At 42.2% G+C, this 6825-nt stretch overlaps 1 pseudogene; it reads left to right on the top strand.

Annotated features, from left to right (window-relative positions):
- The first annotated feature begins 4946 nt into the window (after window positions 1-4946).
- Window positions 4947-5936, top strand: LOC143024504 (uncharacterized; annotated as a pseudogene).
- Window positions 5937-6825: the final 889 nt, after the last annotated feature.

Raw genomic sequence — 6825 nt, 5'->3', positions numbered from 1 at the left:
AAGTGAACGAAGTGAAGAGAGGACATGAGACCTAAGCGTTTGTCATGTAAACAAAGGATGATTATTCGCCCGTCAGGGAGTGGTGAAAGTGAGTAGAGAGTGATGAGAGAAGCGAAGGTCAAGTGCAGGGAGGGGGGTAGGAGCACTGGTGTTGCCTAAGGAAACAAATGGAAGATGTGTTATCCTTGGTAGACCTAGCATTTCTCAGAACCTAGAAATTGTCCACGGCTGACAATGGCAGCACTAATCAACATACCTGGCACGTTAAATTGGATTCTCGAATTCTCTGACCAAGTATGTACTTAGGATGGCCGTATGTGCGTACACGCGCGCGCGCGCGTGTGTGTGTCTGATTTACCATGGTCTTCGATCACATGATCTTCGTGATCGACAGCTATTTTCCTCATGGAAGAGAGCTCGGAGCTCATATATTACCAATCTATGGGAAATGCTGTGATTTTACATGCACACACACACCCAACTCCCCGCCCACGGGAGTTGGAGTAACGACTTGCAGCGCAGCGATACTGAAATTATTTCAGGCCTGGGTGGGATTTGAACCCAGACCTCCCTAGTGGCGGCCTTGAACACTACCACTGCGAGCGCGCGCTTTTGTGTGTGTGTGTGTGTGTGTGTGTGTGTGTGTGTGTGTGTGTGTGTGTGTGTGTGTGTGTGTGTGTGTGTGTGTGTGTGTGTGTGTGTGTGTGATGCTAAGCAAGCAATTTCATTCACTTTTGAAAGAAAGCTTTATTTTGAAATGTTTTACTATCTATTCAATATTGTTGGACATATTTCAAAAAATTATTCTGAATCAGAAAATAAAGGCAGGGTTAAAAAGATCAAATTAACAGTGTCATGCTAAGTCCTTTGTTATGACTTTCCACTGGCTAACAACAGACAATTTTGCTTACTTAAAATTAAACTTCTCAGGTGTTCAGTGCGAGAACAGAACCCACAGTGGAACCCAAAAATTAGAAAATAAAATAATGGACATACAAAATACAGATGTGACTGTATAAAACATAAAGACACAAATAAAAATTATAGTAACAATGGTAATAATAAGATAAGAATGGAGGAGATTGCAGGAGACCATAAGACCTAAACTAGGTAGTTCCATGTCCCTTTCCACCTGTCATCCCAATCCAGAAAGTTATCTAATCTTCTCTTAAAATAATCAATTATTTCAGCGCTCACTATACTGTTACTAAGTCTATCCCATTCGTAAACCAGTTCTTGCCTATTTCCCTTTTAAACCTAATTTGTCCAATTTAAATCCATATCTACGAATCCTGACCTGCTGTCTTATTATGATGACCTTGCCTGTATCACCCTTATTAAAGCCCTTGACCCATTTGAATGCCTTTATTAGTTACCTCACACTCGTTGTTTTCCAGGAGTGTAAATTACGGTGGCCAATTTATGGTAACTTTCTAAATCCTTGTATAATTTTGGTCATTCTCTTCTATACGACGGAGACTGAGAATGTAGCGAATGCTCATGGATGGGCCTAAATATCACCACATAGATATGGCGTAGAATTTTAGTGTCATCCGCAATCGTATTATAAATCCCATTCACCGAGTAGTTTATATACGTAATGAACAATACGGGACCTAAAACCGAAACCTGGGGAATTCCATTAATAACACTACCCCTTTTGGATTTTACATCGTTAATGGTGACCCACATTTTCTGTCACTAATCCATGCTCTAATCCATTCAAACACTTCTCCTCCTGTGCAATAGGCCATGATTTTATTTTGTAGTCTCCGATGGGGCACATTATCGAACAATTTGCTAAATTTGAAGTATACAGTATCGTAACTATCCTTGTTACCTGCCGCCTTACAGCCATTAGTGCAAGATTATAAAAAATCAATTACACACGACCTAACCTTAGTGAACCAACACTGTGAGTCACGAATCAGATTATGTCACAGTAAATGTTCCATGACACTATTTGATATTAATGAGTCCAGCAATCAATGTCAAACTGATTGATCTGTAGTTGTGCATAAAAGTTTTATAATGCAGGAACAACGTTTGCCTGCCCCCAAGAAATAGCCACGAATCTAGTGTCAACCGACTTACAAAATACTTTCGTTAACTGCTCACACATTTCAAAAATTTTTAGATCCTTGACCTCGTTTGTGGCATCCGGGCTGACCTCGCTATTATTTATTCCCATTTAATGCTAAATATCATTTCTTAATGATCGCTAGTACTTAGTCTATCACCCACTAATGTGTTTCTTATTATATCGTCTTTGTTAACAGTAAGGCCATGTAACTCCATTCCCTCGTAGGTTCAGTAATCAATTGCTTTATGAAACTATTTTGCACCACATCTAAAAAATGCGCTTCTTTATTTCCTACTAAATTATTTTAGTCGCTATTCCTATAGTTAGAATAATAATTATGATAATTAGAATTACAATAAAAATAATTATAATAAATATTATTATCACTATCATTATCATTACTATAATAATAGCAGGAACAGGAAGTAAGCCTGATCTTGTTGAAGGCAACGCTACATTGTTTACTTTCTTTTCTTATAAATACACTCCGTTGAGCAGAGCCTAATCTTTGTAGAACTTGTCCAAAAAGTATTCATTTCTTCCCGGTCGGAATTTCGCCTTGACTGAGCTTTCTACAGGAGTCCTCGACCTCTTGATATCTTTTGTTGGCGGTGTTCATCACCCGGCAGAGTAGGCACTGGAGAAGCGATTCTAGTGACTGGCTGGCTGGACAAGATCTCCCATCATCACCGTTATCATTGTTGTTGGTGGCGGTGTTGTTGTTGTTGTTGTTGTTGTTGTTGTTGTTGTTGTTGTTGGTGGTGGTGGTGGTGGTGGTGGTGGTGGTGGTGGTGGTGGTGGTGGTGGTGGTGGTGGTGGTGGTGGTGAGTATAAAAAACTCATATTGTGTCTTCATGCTGGGAAGTGCCGTCAACTCTTGTATTTGCAGATTCAAATTAGGATTACAGACCTCGTGTCCGTCAATTAACTTTAGTCTTTTTGTGTCTAAGCACGTTTCAAAGGATTACAAAGGATTACAAAGGCGGAGCATGCCGACAGGAGACCTTTTGGTCCATATCTAGGTCGGATGCGAAAAAAATCATAATAATAATAATAAATAAATAAAAACTATAATAATGTAAATAACAAATAAAATACATAAATAAATGCATAGGTATAGTTAAATAATAAACAAACAGGTAAATAGTAAATAATAATAAATTGACATATAACTAATAATGAATGAAAATCAGACTTATTATTTCCGAGGTATCTACGGGTTATTTCGTTGACATCATGCAAATATTGCATGATGTTTGATGTTTCTATACAGTGTCCTACCATTCTTGATTGAAGCTTCATTGTTGTATTACCGATGTACGTTGTCAGAAATTATTCACAGTACTTTTCTGTGGATTATTTGTGCACGCCATAAGACTAGAATGTCACTTCCGACGCGGCAAGGGCTATTTCGTAGTAGGTGGGACGTTTTCTTATTTTGGTAATATATAACAAACTCAAATGTGTTACTTTCTTCTATGACTCCTTTCACAAATTTCACTCTGGTTAACTTTGAAGGACTCGGGAAAGTCTCCAGAGTGGAAGAACTTTGAAAACATGCGCCACATTTCCCACGAGTTTTGTGTTAGGCAAACGGCGACTGGTGCGTAAACACGACAAAGTCCGCTGTTCGTGCTGCCAAACAATAAGGGACGAGAAAAAGCGCAGGTGTTCAAATTGAGTGACATTGTGGCGCGTCTATTTCGAGGCCGCTTCTCACAACAGAGCCGGGGTCAGGTCCCAAGGCCTTCTGGATGACCCGTGCACTTCCGGGTAAAAATATGTTTGGTAATGCCTAGCCATCTCATTTTTTTATCATTTACTTATTTTTAGCACTCATTAAACAGTAAAGACCACAAACATATCAGTATCTGACAAAAAATATACAAAAATCATATGAAATAGAATAAAAAATAATGAAAATACAAGGACACATTGAGAATCAACACGAATGTATACTAGCGGATATAAGGTAGCAAGTAATACTAATAATGCATACTAAGGCAATAACATTCACAAATACAGCTGATTTCAATCACACACATACATACACACATGTGCGATTGTAGGATGTTTGGGCCATAGGCCACCAACCAGGATGTTTGGGCCACAGGACCACCTCTGGGGGTCATTTGGGCCACGCATTTTTTTTTCTAATGTCATTTTGTTTATTTTTATTGTTTTAGTGCCTTCATGCTATTTTCTATTCATTTGTTATGAACCCAGTGATAATATCAAACCTCCCAGGCTCATGTTCATCTGCTCAATATGTGTTTAGTATCACCTCCAGGTTTTAGTTTATCTATCACACTCCCGTCATCCAGGAGGTGCCAAGATAAGAGGGAGGGAGGAGGGTGGAATATATAGGAAATGGAATGGGTGGGAGTGGTTTCTATGCCTTTTTCTTTTTGGCTACCCCCCGTGTAGGGGGAAAAAGCCTTTGGTATATGTATGTACCTATCACACTTCCAGTAATAGAATCACACCTCCCAGGTTCATCTACAGGCTTTAGCTTATGTACCTATCACACTTCTAGATCTAAACATGTGTTAAGCATATTGCACCTTGGAAAGCTCTATATACAAACCTGGCCCGTCAGATGTCATATTAGCTTCACTGAGCTACTCAACCATGTCAACTGAGCTTGAGGTCATCACATCCAAACCGGGTGGTCATGTACACCAAGAAGCATGTTGCCAAGTCAGTGGATGAGATCGTTTGGCGGTGTGTCAAGCGGCCATCCTCTTTCAAGTGCCCTTCTACCCTGAAGACCACCAAAAGTTTCACTGAACTTACAGCTCCCTCGGCGCATGACTACCTTTCTGACACTGTAGGATGCGAAGTGGAGACGGCTCGCCAGGCTATGAAGAGGAAGGATTCCAGCACCAACGACCACCCCAACTCACCTTCACCGTTGCAGCACTGTCGGAGGAGGCCAAGGCACGTATGCCTGGGTCCGACACCAGCAAGCGGGTCCTCCGTCGCGCCCGAGCTCCACATCGGCCTAAGGATCCCCAGAGTCTTTCCGAGCTGGAGATTACCGGTCACTGGGCCTCCCACCTCCACTTTGACAACGGGACAGAGGCAGATAAGCGGATCATCATCTTTACCTCCCCCACTCATCTGGAGCAGCTAGCAGCCTGCGACGACTGGTGCATGGATGACACTTTCTCCGTGGTTCCAAGACACTTCCACCAGCTCTTCGTTATCCAGGGCCGAGTCAATGGAGTCCACGCCCCCCTGGTCTATGCCTTGATGGAACACAAGACACAGACCAGCCATGAGCAGGTCTTGAGGATCCTAGCGGAGGGTGGATGTAATCCTAGCACAGTCATCATCGACTTCGAGAGGCCTGTGGAGCTGGCTCTCCGTGTGGTCTTCGGAGAGGAGATCCAAATCCGTTTGTTTTTATCATCTCAGCCAATCCATCTGGAGGCAGGTACAGGGCCTGGGTCTGAAGAACCTCTATGAATCCGACGATGAGTTTCGCCTCTTCTGTGAACAGATGGATGCTCTCGCCTTCCTGTCCCTGAAGGAGGCTAAGTCAGACATGGCGTACCTTCGTTCGACCATGCCCGATGAGGCCGCGGCCCTCGTGGAGTATTTTGATTCCACGTACGTCTCAGGACAACTACGTCATCACTGGAATGTTACCTCCAGGCCTGGAGTCCTCAAGCCCATCCGCCTACGCCGCACACCTCCCATGTTCCAACCCGAGAAGTGGAACATGTTCCAGGCCACTCTCGACAACCAGCCCAGAACCAATAACGTCTGTGAGGGCTGGAATAATAAGTTTATCAGCTTGGTGGGACATGCTAAGCCCACCTTATGGAAACTTATTGAGTGCCTGTAGGGAGAGGCTGCCACTGTGGATGGCATCCTGCTCCAGGGGGCTCGTGGGATTCACCCTGCTAAGCGTGGCAAGAAGGTCTACGACGAGCTGCAAGGTCGCTTCCATAACCTTGTGGTCGCCTTGAAGGAGGGTAAGAAGACCACCCCAGAGTTTCTTTGTGGCATTAGTCACAACCTTCGGGGTGGACAGCCCAACGTATAAAATTGATATCAACCGTCTAAACTTGATGTAAAATCTAGTAAAATAGATTACACTCACAAACTTGTATATACTTGTATATATGTAAATATGCAAATGTGGTATAGAATAAAAAAAATCCATTATATCATTTTTTTTTTTTTTTTTTGTCCAATGGACTAAAAGTTCTATGCGTGCCTCAAACATCCGGGGGTGTTGGCCCATGGCCCAAACGTCCGGGACCCAAATGTCTGTTCACCCACATGCGCACACATGCATACAAACACGCACGCACACATAAACTAACGACACGCAGTCACACACACACACACACACACACACACACACACACACACGAGCGCGCGCAGTCTAAATAAAAGATGCATTAGCAAGGGAGAGAGAGAAATGGTGGCAAGGTATGAAAGAAGAAGCACAAAAGAAAAGACAAAAGTCGAGTACAAGAAACAGACATGACTATACAACAATATGAACAGAAGAGGAAAAGCTCTTTGAGAACGTTGTACATGACATATGTAAGGATTAATCCGAATTGTTCTTCACATTTTCAAAAGGCAAGCTGAAACACGGAGGATTTATATCAAGTTAAAAGAGTATATGATGATGCAAGATTGCATGCTGAATTAATTAATGGAAGCTTTCAGTCAGTATTTAATATAGATGTGGAGTTTGAGGAAAAAAGTGTGAAGAAAAC

The sequence above is a fragment of the Oratosquilla oratoria genome, chromosome 4 (genome assembly GCF_046742065.1).
Source record: "Oratosquilla oratoria isolate Oo_2021 chromosome 4, ASM4674206v1, whole genome shotgun sequence".
Lineage (NCBI taxonomy): Eukaryota > Metazoa > Arthropoda > Malacostraca > Stomatopoda > Squillidae > Oratosquilla > Oratosquilla oratoria.
Note: the sequence above shows the minus strand (reverse complement) of the source record. Positions and strands in the feature narration are given on the sequence as shown.